Source organism: Typopeltis vanoorti, chromosome 2, assembly GCF_054136105.1.
Source record: "Typopeltis vanoorti isolate ZY-2024b chromosome 2, IOZ_Tvanoo_1.0, whole genome shotgun sequence".
NCBI classification, from domain to species: domain Eukaryota; kingdom Metazoa; phylum Arthropoda; class Arachnida; order Uropygi; family Thelyphonidae; genus Typopeltis; species Typopeltis vanoorti.
This window is the reverse complement of record NC_143550.1, coordinates 18,226,859-18,244,961: the sequence shown is the minus strand read 5'-3', so window position 1 is coordinate 18,244,961 and position 18,103 is coordinate 18,226,859. Positions and strand designations below refer to the sequence as shown.

Sequence of the window (18,103 nt, the reverse complement as noted above, 5' to 3'; positions counted from 1 at the left end):
ATAATTGTTCAATTAATTTTTACTTGATCCTGTTTCTGCAGCTAAACAATGAGAGGTCAATTTTACATTACTTATTTTGCAAAAATGTTTAAAGCTACTGATTTATTGAAGTTTTCTACACATATTTATTATATAAATTACATTCACTAAGTTACTGCTTTGTAATGAAGTGATCTCTGAATAATTCAATCTTCAAAAGACCATGGTTTTAATTGGGTTAAGTGTATCAGCCAACTTTTGGTATAGCACCATGCAATTGTATCTTCAGTTATCCAACCAACAAACTGCTTTCCCTACTGTGGTTGGATAATTAGTGTATTCAGCATTACCACAAAGTTGTTACTATAGTTACATCAACATGTGAACAGTCTAATATAAGTCTAATATCTATTTATGTTATACATAGGTAAATAATTCCAATGATATTTGGGTTTTTATATAATGAATTAATGTTACCACATATAAAATATGCCATGTAATAACAATGTTTTATATACATATTTGCAGAGCTAGTCTCATGCACCTATTTCCATACTGTTATTGCACAACCAAAAGGGTCTCAAGGATATTGTTGTGACAATGCAGAGGTAATGAAGAATGACTCAACATCTTGGGTACGGTATTTGAAGTGTTGTTGATCATCTTGTACTCATCTACCTAACTCATAAGTGGCCTTTAATGGATAGGTAGTCATTAAACTGGAAATCTGATGAATGAGTGTTGATATTTCTAGATTTACCAATAGAAGTCGGAAAATGGGTGAGAGCCTGAAGAGAACATGAAAGAGGTATTTATGAATTTAACAATGGATAGCATAACAGCAGATGAAGATATTTCATTTTTGGGCAGACAGATGTCATGTGAGAGTAGGATGCTTGGAGAGAGAGAGAGAAATGTGGTGGAGAGGGAAATGCAAGGCTTGAGGAATGAGTTGAGAAGGATGAAGGAATCAGGAGGATTTAGAGAAGGAGAACAAAAGTATTCCTTTTCTAAATCTAAATGTTCAGGAGAGACGAGAGTGAGTGTTATAAAGTGATGAATGAGTTTGAGAGAAAGAGAAGTGAAATGATGTCATATGTGTAAAACAATGTTAAAAGAGTGCTTATCTGGGGAGAACAATATAGAGTATGAATATGGAAAAAGAAGGGAGAATGAAATGTTAATATGAAGTGTACAGCAAAGGATCTCAGAGTAACATTACAACTTGTGCCGCTGAAAAGTGTGAGGAGAAGGTTAGAGAATGTGTTTCTTCCATATCATATTCTGGAACTGAGGAAACAAATAGTAATATAGAATGATATGATAGCAAGAATGTAAGAGAGAGATTTGAAATATGTGGATGTTTGAAGTGCATTTGATGACTTTTGGAGCTATATGCAAGTGAACAGTAAAAGATGAAGGCATTTGGATTAGTTGCAGTTTTCTCTGAGCAAGAGAGTTAAGCAGAGCAGGAGAAATTAGAGCTGAAAAGATGGAAGCTAGTAGGAAGGAAGGACCTTGTAGAGATGGTGGCTTGGATGATTGAAATTGTGTAGTATATCAGAAGAGAGTGGAGACTGGGGACAGCAAATATATTTGTCAGTCTAAGGAGAAAATTAACAATACATTGCTTTATAAACAAATGCCAGAAGGAACAGGAATACAAGAAATTGGTTTATAGACTTAATAGATCCTTTTGTCTAAAGATTATTGGCTTAGAAAAAGAAACCTGGTTGATAGAAGACAGCATCCTGACAGAAACAGAAGCTGAAAGGTATAGTATATTTCAGAAGGATTGGTGAAGGAAGAAATACAATGGTGTTACTACTTAAGTTGGCAGATGAGCTGTGTTTTCTCTGCATATATCAGCATTTCTTCCACTTTACATATAATTCTTTTTGTATTAATATACAGACAACAGAATTAGCAAGCCTGACATAGTAGGGAGTCAAGTCAATAATTTATATGGAATAAGAGAGACCTTAGCCAAAACACCAAACTAAATGTACACCACACAGTGTTCAACCTAATTTTAACTTACAGATATGAGAGCGGAGTTAGAAATAAAGCAACTGATCAAAGAGTACAAACCACAGAAATGAAAGTTCTGAAAAAACAGATGGCACCAATGGCAAAATCTCATTAAAAATTAAGATATTAGGAAGGAACTTCATGTTAACATTTAGGAATGTGTGGGTAGAGTTGATCTCAGATAGTATGGTCACTTAAATAGAATGGGAGAGGGAAAGATTAGCAAAACAGAATGGCATGAAAAACCCTGATGAAATCCAAGGTCTAGGTGGACTAATGTGGTAAGCAGCACCTTAGAAAACTGAAATATAACATCTAACAATATTAGAGTCCTGACAGATAATGGATTAATTTGAAGAAAAACTGTCAATGGGAAGGTAGTAATAGCAGTGGCATAACTAGAGCTTTTGCCGCCCAGGGCAGTCCCTGAGTTTACCGCCCTTCTCAATACACACCAAAAATACTACAAAAAAGTCAAAAAGATGTATAGCATTTCTGATAATCTGAGGCTTAGTCACCGTCACCACTGGTCAGACTGGCGGGTTCGGTGCAGTTCCTTGATTGCCATAAACTCCCAAACATGCAGCAGTATGATAGATTTGTTTAAATCTAGACTCTAGCACAGGGGATGAGCAACTTTTTTTAGTGTGCATACCAAAATTGCCAAATCTTTGATGCAAAATTTTCTCATGTGCCAACCGAAATTTTGGGGAACATATTATTATTTGGTGTCTTAAGTATTGGGAAGACTTTTTCAAATAATCAAAAATCACACTAGAATGGTAAAATCAAAGAATATTGTAAGAGTGACTATTGTAAGTCATGTAAGATTGAATGAATGTAAAAATTAGTGATGGAATTTTTACTTAAGTCCTTCTACCCTGTTGATAGCGTGAATATTTTTTTATTTGCATTTAAGTGTAAATCTAGCTGCAATATAAAGCCACACAATTTAAAGACGCAATTTTTAACATCAGCAAGAGTAAACAATAATTCTGAATTTTTTTATATTTTTTATAAAGATCAGTCAGACATAATTTTTTTCAGGTTTTTCCAATATATTGCAGTGCACAATCTCATAATCGTTTTACTTGACTAAAGCACAATAAAAGAAAATAAAATTAAAGATATAATTTCATTACTTCTTAATCCCTTACGAGTAATACATAAAAATTACAGATAAATTGTTATTTTACCTACATAATATATTAAACAGAAATTAATCTTTACCATTTTTAGCAGAAAACATCAAATGAAAACTAGAGAAAGAAAAATAGTGGACATTTTATTTATTTAGAATCAATGAGACTTCTGCTGCTGCATCACTAATGACAGATAATTTATATCAGGTTTATATTTTGTAACCTGTAGAGATATGCATGCGCTACTAATTTCATCTGTAAGGCTACTCCTGTTACAAGACAAAGTTCATCACTGAGAACAATGATTCACAAGAATATGTAGATGCAAAAATGGATAATAATGCTGTTTCAAGGGTTTTTAAACATACAAAAGTTCTGGGAACAGCATTCCAAGTTCTTAGTACCTCTTTTTCCGCACTTCTCTCTGTTATTCTCGTCTCTAATCACTCCTTTTCAATATTTTCCAAGTCAACTTTGAGATCAACAAATTTCTACCTCCAAATTTTCTACCTCCAGATTTGAAATTCAATCAACTGCATTTCAAAATCATCCATATTTATCCACGAAAACATCTGCAAGTGTATTTGAAGATGTTTTCGTGTCCTGTAGTTTGAGGTTCAATTTTGCAAAAATCTGCAAAAAAACATCAGTTTCAAACCCACACAATGTCATACATATCTTTATAACACATTTGTTGATTAGTCAAAAAGAGATTTATCTCAGCCAGGCATTCAACAAATCGTTTCTGAACAAGACCTCGACTAAGCCAACGAGCATTGTTGTACATTATTAGTCCTTTGTACACCGAATCTACCTCATTCAATAGATTCTGAAATTGTCTTTTATTCAAAGCAGGTGCAGAAATGTAATCAACAACCTTAGTTACTGTTTGCATCACTTCTTGAAGTTCCTTTAGGCCAGCGTTTGCACATAAATTCTCCTCATGTAGGATGCAATTTTGCAAACAGATTTACTAATCCTGCTTCCTTACCAATCATGCTGGGCGCACCATCTGTTGTGATGGATATCATTTTTGAAATATCAATTTGCCGAATAGATAATTCATTCATAACTGCTTTACATATTTCAACCCCACTGATACGCTCAAGTAGTGTTACAAGGTTAATCCTCTCTTTGCATTTTGTAGGGATGAACTCGAAGAGAGGCATCCCTACAAAATTGAGCAAAGATTACCAGCCTAGCTGATGATTTAGTGTCTGTGCTCTCATCTACACAAATAGAAAAGAACTTACGTGAAGCCAAACTTTTGTTAATTTTTCTGCTGTATTCCTTTCCAATGTAAGTATCCTATCCTTAATTGTTTTTCTACTCACAGACAATTCTTTAATGTGCCAAATAATTTTTACCTTTTCTGAAAGATTGTCAAAAAGGAAAGCAGCACATTCTAGCCATGCTTCTTTAATATACTCACCATTACTGAGTGGTTTTCCATGTTGGGCAATAACTTTTGAAACCTCAAAACTAGCAACAACTAAGTTGGAACTAGGTCTACCTGAAATAAATTTCATCAACGTATCGGACTGTTTTTTTGTCTTACTCGGTTCACAAGAAATTAATTCTCTCTGTTCTTGCTCACTTTTATTACTTAATTTCTTATGAACAGTTTCAAAATGTCTCTTTACAGAAGAAGTCTTACAATCAACTGATTCAGAACATAAAATGCATAATTCTTTATTATCTTTCTTAATCATGCCAAATTTTTCAGTCCAGTATTCTTTAAATTGTCTAATATCCTTTTCATTTGAATGTCTGTTTTTTTGCTGGTGGTTGTGACATTCTGCTCAATCTGTGAAGAGCATGTAGCAAATAAATAAATAAATATATATATATATATACACACATAGGCTGTTCAATAAGTAATAAGCCTATATTTATACAAAAAACAGATTACCTTTAATCATCATCATTTACATGGTCTTTTTCGAAGTAACTACTGTGAGACGCGATGCATTTGTCCCAACGTTACATCCACTTCTTAAACACATGTGAAAGTCCATTTTTTGAGAGTTCTTTCAAAACCGCCTCCGCAGCTTTTACACATGCTTTGTTGCTTTCAAAATGGCGGCCTCTTAGTGGTTTCTTGAGCTGAGAAAACAGCCAGAAATCGCACGGTGCGAGATCAGGACTGGATGGAGGGTGTGGTAGGATATCTGTGTTGTTCTTCTGCAAAACGTCCACTACACAACCAGCAATATGTGATCTTGCATTATTGTGGTGCAATAAGAAGCCATTCTTCAGCAATGGACGCTTCCTTTTGACGTGCTTGATGATAATCGCTGCTGTGTTGATCATTGTCTCTGTGATGGACGTTGAAGGTCTTCCCTCACATTCAAGATCTTCCACATTTTGCCTTTCTTCCTTAAAAGTTTTATGCCAGCAAAAAACACTTGCCTTCGACATTGCTTCATCGTGTAAAGCTTCGCGTATCATGTTAAAAGTGTCTGATGCCGATTTTTGCAAACGCACACAAAATTTAATCGCATAACGCTGTTCCAAGGACACTTCCATTTCGAAGCCTGGTCACACCTCGTAGGCGTGCCGATGAGCACTTGCATTTAGTCATGTGACACTCTGGCACATCAGCCCGTATATGCCATCTATTAACCGCTTTTGTTAATACATACAGCAACATTTCTTTATTCTACAGAAATTAATATTGTGATGAGTGGTTTCGCCACAGTAAAATTAGTCTTATTACTTATTGAACAGCCCACGTATATATGTTAAAAATACCAAGCAATTTTAAACCTGGTTTTACTCCATTTCCCAAGTAAGCAAACAGACAAACAAGTCAAGTTTGCGCCTGCAAGTGATGCAAGTCTAGCTGATCCTACAGGTAGTGCAAGACCAAGGCAACTTGTGGTAAAGGTGGCATAAGCTTTGATCACTAATCTTAATATTTACCCTTAATGCCAAAACACATCTCCAAGGAGGGATTGTATGATGTTTTGTATTAAAGGCAAGGGGCCACTACCCAGACCGGTTTCAACCTTTATTGAGGTCTCATCAGTGGGAGCCAGGCTAGAAATACCAAGATTTAGTAATACAGAGCTTATAAGTATTTTACCAGAACAAGTTACCAGTTACAAGTTAACAAGTTATGGTAACTTGTTCTGGTAAAATGAAGGATTGTTCATTAAGTATTTCAAGTCTTGTAAATTACTGGTAATTTTTGCTTGAAATAATGGGAAAGAAGATGAAGCTATTTGAGTAGGATGCACACAAGGAAACTGCTCTCTAGGCAGGAAATAGCAATCGTGGTGCGAGATATATGCAGGGATTTTACAAAAACAACTGAAAACTTTAGTTTCTGAAAATCCCCACATATATCTTGCACCACGATTTTTAGCTTTAATTTTGGGGAAAAAAAGTGCGAGTTATATTCGAATAATATTCTAATAAGTTAAACATATTAATTGATAATAAATACTTCCAATCCACATTTTAATGACTTACAATTTAATAAAATACAAATCCACATATATATACACACTTTAGAAAATGGATATGTTCTTTACAAAACACGAAAAGATATATCAAATGATGGTGAAGGAGTCACGCCACGTCTGGCTGCCTGGCGAATGATGCAACAACTGAACTGGACGAAACTTGTACATAGGCTTGTAAATAGGATCTTTGTTTCTTATTTTCTTATTACTACTAAAACAGTTGGTAGGGTTTGCTTCTTTATTGCATTTTTATTTGGTATTACTGTACTTAATAAAATTGTATTATATTAAGTTAAAATATACAAGTCAGCGAAAATGTCTGAAATGTATTTATTTAATTATTAAGGTGAGATCTGGGTTGCATGCCGGAAAAAAGTCATTGCTGTGCCATGTTTGGCACGCATGCCAAGAGTTGCCCACCCCTACTCTAGACTAACCATAGATAAAGAATACAATAAATATGTTTTCAACAGTTTCGATAACAACCCAAATGATATAAATGTGTAACAGATTTAAAAAAAAAAAAAAACTAATGATGAATCAGGCATTTTAGCATTTTGGAATCATGCTTGTTAATTTTTATAAGCATGATCAAAAGGGTTAAGCAAAAAATCTAATATAATAGGGAACTGCAAAAATATTATTACTGGGATCCTAAAACCCTGTCGATGGCCTTAGTTATACGTAAAATTAGAAGGAAAAAAAAAAAAAAAACATTTTCACAAATGTGTACTGACTGCGCAGTGCCTGCTGCTGAGACGCAGCATTAAGGAATAACCAATAAAGCATTTTATTGTTTTATTTTTAAGAATTTGAATTATAGTATGATAGGAAATGTAACGGTTTTGTTATATTAATATTTTGTTTATTTTAGTTGTAAGTACAGTTGTTAAAAACTAATTATTAAGTAACAAAAATTACTAATTTAAAGTAAATAAAAGAATCAGCAACAAATAAAATTGTGTCTCACGTGAAACCCCCCAAAACGTGTCCCCCAGCTATGCCACTGAGTAATAGTGTAAACTTTTTGCGTAGTACCATCATTGTGTCCTGTATACCCCTTGAGGAACATGCCATGAATTTAATGTTTTAACCTCTCATACTATAACTTTTTTTCCTTTCCATTAAATTGTGATTTCATCAGGTCTCTCTTCCTAACTAACAGTCCAGAGTTTTGATATTGCTTTAGTCATGTCTATGGACCATCTCAAGAGTATACTTATTACATTAGAAACTATGTGATAAAATGTAATCTGCACATAGTAGTCACTGTATGATGTGAAAAATCCTCCGAACTTCAAATATTTGCTGATCATACTAGATCCCAAATTTCATCAGCCTGAAGCACATTATCACAAATGCACCATTCTTCAGCTCTTTACTCCAAAAATATGCAACACCATGCACTTATTAACTTGTAATAACTTGTAAGGACTTGTAACCTGTACAAACAAGCATAGCTGATATTAAAATATCAGCTATGCTTGTTTGTACAGGTTACAAGTCAATTTTTGTTTTCTTGCTGAAGGGACCAGACATTACATCAAATTCTTATAAACTCATTCCCTACTTTGTGACCATAGAAAACAACTGAATATTCCCTGTCAATCATAAACCAATCTCCTCTGAAATATCAACAATAAATAAGTTGAACAGCAATGGCATAGGAACAGAACCTGTGGAGCACTACTGATTACCTTCCTTTTCTGTGACTGTGAAAAGTCATACTGGTGAGAATGATGTGTAATGTTCAAATGGAGAGAAGAATACTTAAAGATACTAGATATGAATGAATCAGAATTGCATTTGGTGTTAAGTAGGTTTGATGTTAATGATGCTCTGAAGTCAGATATTGTATCACTGCCTAGTTTAGGGGAATGTTCCAAGTTGTTCAACATGAACCTTTCAACAGGATATACCTTGAAAGACTGAAAGGAAAACAAAATAACCTGAAGCTGACAGAAGTATTAGAATTCTCAAGGGTTTGTAAATGGAAAGATTTATCATTTTATGATAAAATAATGAATATCCTATCAAAGAGAGACTTATTATGTATCTCCCTTTGATAATAGTGGTGGTATTGTCAGGAACACTACTGCATGCGGGTATAGTGTTCTCATGAGCAGTATGTCCAAGAGTATTTCTTTTTCACTATATGTGTCCCTATTTTCAACTATTCACAACCAAAATGAATCACAAACAGAATAACAAGCAATTATATCACTGCAGTTAACAAAAATCCTTCAAAGAATAAAATCAATAACTATTATCCCTCCCCCCACCCCCCAAATCCTACAAAGAGAAAAATTAATTTTGATATCCACTTCACCAACATGTGTGGCATATAATAAATTTAGTTTAATCATTTATCCCAGTGAGAGCAAACAAAGTTTGCACCTGAAAATATCTTCAGGACTGAATATCATGTTGTACTATCTTACCTGGGTAAGTAGTACAACACCAGGCAACTCGTAGCAAGGGTGGAGCAAGCTACCAACACTCCTATCCCAGTATCTCCCATAATGCAAAACACATCTCCTTGTGGATATGTATACTGTTATGCATTAAGGGATTGGCCACTACCCAGACTAGTTTCGACCTTTATTGAGGTCTCTTCAGTGGGAGCCAGGCCCAGAGTTGGAGATACCAGGCAGAAGCAGTAGCAAGGTCATCTTTACCTATAGCAGTTGCCAAAAGGTTTGCCACCTTTTTTTTATTCAATTACTCTGGATTTGGAGAAAGATGTTGAAAGTTTATTTTTCACTAGGTTAGACTAAAATAAAAAGGTGAACCTTTTGGCAACTCCTATAGGTAAAGATGGCCTTGCTACTGCTTCTACCTGGTATCTCCAACTCTGGGCCTGGCTCCCACTGAAGAGACCTCAATAAAGGTCGAAACTAGTCTGAGTAGTGGCCAATCCCTTAATGCATAACAGTATACATATCCGCAAGGAGATGTGTTTTGCATTATGGGAGATACTAGGATAGGAGTGTTGGTATCTTGTTCCACCTTTGCTACGAGTTGCCTGGTGTTGCACTACTTACTCAGGTAAGATAGTACAACACTATATTCAGACCTAAAGATATTTTTAGGTGTAAACTTTGTTTGCTCTCACTGGGATAAAGGATTAAACTACATTTATTATAGTCTAACCTAGTGAAAAATAAACTTTCAACATCTTTCTCTAAATCCAGAGTAATTTAATAAAAAAAAAAAGGTGGCAAACCTTTTGTCAACTCCTATAGGTAAAGATGACCTTGCTACTGCTTCTGCCTGGTATCTCCAAATCTGGGCCTGGCTCCCACTGAAGAGACCTCAATAAAGGTCGAAACTAGTCTGGGTAGTGGCCAATCCCTTAATGCATAACAGTATACATATCCACAAGGAGATGTGTTTTGCATTATGGGAGATACTGGGATAAAAGTGTTGGTATCTTGCTCCACCTTTGCTATGAGTTGCCTGGTGTTGTACTACTTACCCAGGTAAGATAGTACAACACTATATTCAGTCCTGAAGATATTTTCAGGTGCAAACTTTGTTTGATCTCACTGGGATAAAGGATTAAACTAAATTTATTATAGTCTAACCTAGTGAAAAATAAACTTTCAACATGTGTGGGATATGCACAAATATAAATAATATAAATCACCACTTAGACATTACACCTGAATCTCAGATCACAACCACAACTGTATGATTCCTTCCACCACAAGCTGGAAGGAATCATACAGTGCCTATGTTTAATTTGATGTCCTATGATAGAGAATATCAAACCTAGAATCCTCTGTTGTCTTTACCATTCTCCAAATTCTGAAAATCACTCTTATATCTAACTGGTTTCTGTTTTCAAAATTCTATTGACCAAGTAAGAAAAGAAATGAAAATATCTGCTAAGCAGTGATATAATGCAAATCATCCATCTACCTGAACAAGAATATAAGATAATCTTCTCCATTCTTCTAACACTTGATCTGTTCTTAACTAGTTCCGCTTCCAAACATTATATAGAGGTTGCCTATCCTCAGTAACTAAGACCACAATATTGTGCACTTGCTTTTCCACAGAATGCATTTTACTCAACCATTTCCAACTTCATGTCATTTCACACTGTAACAATATCAAGCAGGTGATCTTGGAGATTTCTATTGTTATATTCTGCTCTGAAATCATCCTTGTTAGAATGAAGCCCTTCGCTTTCCATGCTTTCACTGCAAGTGGATTAAGACACGACTACATTCTCATTCTATACTGAAACATACAACAAATGCAGAACAACCCCCAATGATTATTAGGCAACAAGTGTTCACAAGAATTAAGAATAATAATTTAATTACTACAAATATTTATGGATTTCAGCATCATCAGCATAATCACAAGGTAAAGTAGAACAATGAACTATAATTCCTTTTACAGAGCTGAGTCATGTGCTGGAGTGTCAACACACAGGAGGTTACAAAATAACATGAGATTACCATTAAATGTAAAACTATAATAATTAACTTAAATACAATAAAATAATAAAATTAGATAACACACAGAAAAAAAACATAGAAAAGGGAGAGAAGCATGCTATTGCTTGCTATTTATTATTATTATTATTCAGGCCTCCATGGAGTCAAAAGATTCATCACAGGAGGTCCTTCTTAGGAAACACAAAGTCTATCAAGACTCATTATGGGAGGTCCCGCATAGGAAACACAAAGTCTATCATACCATTCCTTAAGCTCATTGACCATTCTTGCTCCCACCACTCCATCCAGCAATGCATTCCACGGTTCAACCACCCTCCACGCAAAGAAACCACTCCTTACCCTCTTGCTCACAGTTTCCTTTCGTAACTTCCAGGGATGGCCTCTTGTCATCACTCCTTCCCGCTGTTCAACCAAGTGAAAGAACTCCCCAGTGTCAACCCTGTAACCACCTCTCAACAGTTTAAAAGTCTCAATCATATCACCTCTCCTTCTTCTATCCACCAAACTCTGCAGTCCACATTCCCTCAGCTGATCCTCATAACTATGCTTGTACAGTCCTGAAATCATCTTTGTCATTTGTCTTTGTATCCTTTCCACAGTTAATTTATCCCCTTCACCTGGGGACCAAATCTGAGAATAGTCCAAGTGTAGTCTGATCAGAGACTTATACAACGGAATAATAACCCTCTTATCTCTGCAAGTCAGTGTCCTTCTCATTATTGCAGCAATCATCTGTGTTACCTTTACCAACTTTGCAATATGTCCTCTAAATTTCAGGCTTCTATCAATCATCAACCCCAGATCTCTTGTTTCCCCTATTTTCTCCACTATAGCTCCTCCAATAGGGTATGCACTGTCCCATTGATGTGTCCCAAACCTCAAGACCTTACATTTTGCTGCATTAAACCGACACTATCATTCATTTGCCAATCTGTCTAGCTTATTCAAATCCTCTTGCAGGTCTACCACATCTGCACTATTACTAATAACCCTTCCCAGCTTCACATCATCCACAAACAACTGAATATCACCCTGCAATCCATTGACAATGTCATTGATATAAAGGTTAAAAAATATGGGTCCCAGTACTGAGCCCTATGGGACCCCACTTGTAACCCTCTGTCTCCTTGAAATTGCCCCACCATACAAAACTCTCTGATACCTATCAGACAGCCAATCCCGAATCCAGTTGACTAACCTGACATCTGGACTCATGTGCCACAACTTAAATATCAGCTTATCATGTCGCAACCTGTCAAATGCCTTTGCTAAATATCCAAGAAAATGGCAATATATGCCTTTTCCTCATCTACTGCTCTTGTAATTTTATTATAAAAGGCTAGCATATTACTAAAACAAGAGCACCCCTTCACAAATCCATTTTGACTCCCACAGATAACATTACCCTCATCTGCCAAATGCTGTATACGGTCCCTCACTTATTTCTCCAAGATCTTCACAACTACTGATGACACACAAACCGATCTATAATTAGATACTTCCAGTCTGCTTCCACCCTTATGCAATGGCACTATCTTACCTTCCTTCCATTCCCTGGGCCTTTCCCGTAGCGGCTTTCATTGAAAACAAGGTCAAAGTAACTGTCAGTTCTTTAGCAGATTCTCTCAAAACTCGTGGTGAAATACCATCCAGTCCCACAGCTTTACTGACATCCAGAGTACTCAGTGAGGATGAGATTCTCAAATCTTGGCGTGAATAGATAGTCATTCCAATTTAAGTTTCAGCTGTGTAGAAGTGCTTCATCACTCTTTTTAAATGACTATTTCAACTTACAAAGATTATTTAATAGTATAATTTTTGCCTGTGTCTCACAGGCATCTTCAGTACATTTTTAACTCAAAGTAAACAATAACTGACAATTCCAAAAAAGCACCACCTAAGTAGCTGGTGTAAGATAACTATTTATTGACCTTTTTAGTTATCTTACACCAGCTACTTAGGTAGTGCTTTTTGGAATTGTCAGGTATTGTTTAATTTGAGCTTAAAATGTACTGAAGATGCTTGTGAGACACAGGCGAAAATTATACTATTAAATAATCTTTGTAAGCGAGTTTTCCATTATTACTTTTGTATCGATGTTAGTGTTCACTTTGTACTGTGCAGGGCCAGATTTTTCAGGTTTATCGTTGTTGATATAAGAACTGATGTTCTTATAATTGTGTTTTGGCTGAATGTCCTGGTTGTCCAAAGTACAAGTGGAAGCAATTACAATGAACCTGATAAGCAAAAGGGAGAGGGGAAGGAGGAGGCATGTTCAGCTTTTGTGGATAGTAACCAAGAGGAGATTTTGTTAGGGAAGAATGTAGGAATTGAACTATCTTTTCAGGATTTTTGTGATTGCCTCCAAGAAAGATAATAAATGAAAAGTGTGAGAAATGACCTTCTCTCACTGACCAATAACCTTAGTTTTGCCAACTAGTATGTTCCTTTGTGCCTATTCGTTTGATGATTCTAGTATGTGCTGAAATATGTCAATTTTCAAGATCTTTCACAATTAGTACTTTAAATACAGAGCTATTTTGGGCTATTTGAACTTATTCAAAGCAGCTAAGGCTATGAGGCCTATATATTATGCCTATGAATTGTGTTCCTACTGGCTGGTTTAATTTCTGGGATGAAAAAACCTGCACACATATGTATGAGACTAGCTAACTCACCTTCACTTGCAAAGCCCTCATGAAGGTTCTTCATGCCCTAGATGGGATTCTAACTAAATTAAACACAGAACTTCATGCCATTTTGATGGGATGAGGATAACCTAGTCCTGCATTTTTTTCATGCCAAAAAGATCTCAATTTACCTTTTCTTATCCTTCATAATACATAAATCACCAGATACAATCAGATCTCTCATCCCAGACTGACATTTAATACTAACTTTCCTGACACAAACACGTCAAATGCTTCCTTAAGCTTCTAATAAATTTGACACCCTTATATGCTCAACATTTTTTTTTCATCTATAGCTACTTACTTTGTACAAGTCTTCAATCCTTCCAATCTTAGAATTCTGTTTCTCATGTTTTGGTTGGTGCACTAAGGATCTCCCTAAAATTTCTTGCTGCTAGGTAGAGAAGAGGAATTTACTGATCAGTGTCATCTCACTAACTCAATTCAACCTATGTCTCATGGTGAATCAGATATACGTCTTCTAAAGGTACTTCTCCATCTGAGCTTATGTCAATTCAGTGGCATTATTCTTTCACTTTCTATTAAGCCTGTAAAAAAAACAAGCAGCATCCAACTAACATCCTTTTATTACAGTTCACTTCAAACCTACCAAACTTATTTCTCCTATTCCTCTTTCATTCTATCTGCTTCTATTCTCTGAAACACTCTTCAGATAATAGAATTTTCTTGTTCACATATGGAATGTAGATTTAAGCACGCTTTGTGTATTTAAACCTTGAAAAGTACAAGGGCAAAATTATTCATTATTTTTCCATTGTTGCCTTCCTATTTCTACACTGCTTGGAAAGAAGTCAACAGACACTATAGTGTGAGGAACAAAGAACCATGGTGCCCACCTTAATAAGATGTAGGACCTCCTTTCACTGCAATGACTGCAGCAATCCTACAGGGCATACTTTCCACAAGCATATGATAGTAATCAATGGAAATTCCCATTGACAGTAATCAATAGGAATTTTGGACCATTCTTCCATTAGGCATGTAATGGGATCCTGGACTATTTTGGGGCAGACATCCTTTGACCTCACCTGATGCTCCAGTTCATCCCATAGATGTTCAATAGGGTTGAGATAAGGGCTATGTGGAGGCCAGTCAAATGTGGTGACATTCATGACCACAAACCATGCAGTCATAACAGCAGCAGCCTAAAGATACCTAAAGACATAGTGCATTGTCTTGCTGAAAGAGACAACGGTCAGTTCCTTGGAAATGCCACAAAGTAGAAAGCACTGCATTGCAATTCAGATACCTCATGGAGTTCAATGTTCGTGGAGACCACAAACAGAGGTCTGAGGCCAAACGAGGAAAAACAGGATCATAAAATCACACTGTCATTTTATGGTTATCTCTGGTAAGAGACGTTCACTGGGCATTTGCAACCTATTCATTTGCTTGGTAGAGGGTGTAGTATGATTTGTCACTTCATAACACAGCTTTCCAAACTTCCACGTTTCACTGTACATGCTCTTTTCACTACAGAAGACGACACATCATATTGGTTCGGGTAATGTGGGGATTGCTTCATGTGGGGAGCCTACCATGGAAACACATGTTGTGACCCTTTCTGAATGGTTTTGTGCAAATTCATGTTCTACTCAATGCCTGGAAAGCTGCATTCATCATGGTAGGTTTTACATATTATCCTCTGTGGCACTCTACAGTCACATCTGGTGAGTGTGGTGGGTTGTCGGCTGCCTGGTAGCACTTGCAGCTGACTCCCTGTGCTTCCATCTCGGTATGGTATCACTAATTGTTGATCTGGGATGGCTCTATTTGTCAACAATTTGTTGAAGAGATAGGCCTGCACATGGCATCCTATCACGATGCCTCTTTCAAACTCCATCAGTTCCTCTCTTGCAGCCATTTCACCAAGACACAGTCACTGACTTGGGAGCATCATATTCCTCCAATTTATACTGGCTTCAAACATGTGACTTGCTGTTACATGGCACAATGCACCTTGCCCATGAGGGGTATTCATTGACTTCCTTCCAAGCAGTGTAAGCATGAAGAAAATAATGAAATGTTCCAAAATAGGGACTACCTTATGCTACACAACAATTTGCAAACCAATTTATGAAAACTTCATTCACACATATACAAGATGCTTTAACCCTTTATCCAAGTGTAAGCAAATAAAGTTTGCACCTGAAGTATTTTCAGGACTGGGGCAACTCATGGTAAAGGTGGTATAACTTCTCATCACTTGCCTTAGTATCCCATAATGCAAAGCACATCTCCTTATGGACATGTATAATGCTATGAATATATGGAAATATGACTTCTTCATTCCTTCAACCTTAGTCTCACCACCTCTGGGTCTGGCTCCCACTGATGAGACCTCAATAAAGGTTGAAACCGGTCTGGGCAGTGACCCTTCTGGCGCAAACTTTGTTTACTTACACTTGGATAAAGGATTAAACCAAATATATAACTGGTAGCATAGCCAAGTGAAAAAACTTCCATCAGCTTTTGATGTGATTACTATACCACTAAGCATAGAATATATGTTTACTGCTATAATAAAGGACAAACAAGATAACTGGGAGACGACCCACATAACCTTTAAGGAATGTACAGAACTGACTGTTCTTGTGACCTGATGCCCAATCTCACTTTCATGGACTGTGCCCCATTAATAACTATTCAATAGACACTGACAAATGAGGATGAGCTGAAAATTTGTGACTAGCTGATCAAATTGTATTCTGTATTGTTTTAAACCAGAAAGAAGTTTAAACTAAAAACCAGTTCATCATGATGATAGAACATGATGAATTTTAATGACAATCAAGACCAGTTAAACAGTAAGACACCCAGTTAAACAAAGCCTACTGTTTTTTGCCAAGGCAAACAGTGCAAAAGTCAGATATTGAAACAAACTCAACATCAGCAGAATTAAAGAAAGGCACCATTAATATAAGAATTATCAATGGAAAAGAAGTTGAAATGGCAGAGAAGTACCATGTAGACATAACTGGTGTTACTGAGATGAAGAAGTCAAAAACATGTGAGAACTATTAGATATATGAAGAGCCGAAGGCTTCAATTCGGCGACATATGACTTGTTTAAGTTAAGGGATATTACATCCCATATCGTTTCTTAGCCGAATAAGAAACTCAAGAGTTTCTTATTCGGCTATTTAAACCTCAATAAAGGTTGAAACCAGTCTGGGTAGTGACCTTCTCTCATAATGTTGAACAGTAATACAGCTCCTAGGAGCTAAGTTCACATTATGGGTAAATATCAAGAATAGTGATCGGAGCTTGCTCCACCTTTGACATGAGTTGCCTCAGCTTGCACTACCTTAAGTGTCAGTTGCTGTAGTATTCAGGTATTTGCTTATGCTTGGAATCGCCGAACTTATATAGTTTCTACTATATTCAGCATGAAACTCTTGAGTTTCTTATTCGGCTAAGAAATGATATGGGATGATGTAATATCCCTTAACTTAAACAGGTGAGAACTACTAAAATGACAAATGTAGGGTGTTATATTCGGGTAACAGTGATTAGGAAAAGGTAGAAATAATGATTGCAAGCAATACCAAACACTAAGATTCTTGAATTATTATTATTATTATATTTATATTATTATATTGCCAGCCTGGTTGGCGAGTGATTAGTGTATCTGCTCTCCAGACAAAAGGCTGCGGGTTCGAATTCCACCATGGGAATGGATGTTTGTGATTGTCTGTGAAAATACTAGTGGTGGTGGTGGTCAGCTGCAGATGGCATTGGTATAGATGATGAAAGTACTTGGTGGATGTGGTGGAGAAGAAGAGTTGTGGTGTAGGTGACCTCCTTCGATGAGTCTTTGGCCTCCGTGGAGGTTAGATGATGATAATAATAATTATCATCATCATCATCTAACCTCCATGGGGTCAGAGCCTCTTCATGGGAGGTACACACTATTGCACATGATCATCCAACCATGCCTTAAACTGATTCAATGTGTCTACATACATTCACAACACACTCAGGTGCATACCACTTACCAACCACTCTCCATGCAAAGAACCTGCTCCTTACTCCTCTGCTCACATCCTCATATAGTTTTCGACGATAGCCTCTTGTTCTACCCCACCCCTGCCCATTCTATGAAAAATCTCTTCCATATCAACCTGATAACAACTCCTAACTAGCTTATATGTCTCAATCATATCTCCCCCCCCCCTCTTGCTATTCATTAGGCTTTGCAACTTACATTCTCTCAATCTCTCCTCATACTCCACATTCCAAAGAATACTGACCACCTTTCTAAATCTTCTCTGGATCCTTTCCAATATATTCTCATC

General features: G+C 36.4%; 1 protein-coding gene across 4 annotated transcripts in view; it reads right to left on the bottom strand.

The window, feature by feature from the left end:
- Positions 1 to 18,103, bottom strand: part of LOC150108853 (uncharacterized) — a 383,408-nt gene that overhangs the window by 39,255 nt on the left and 326,050 nt on the right. The gene's annotated exons all lie outside the window — the stretch shown is intronic.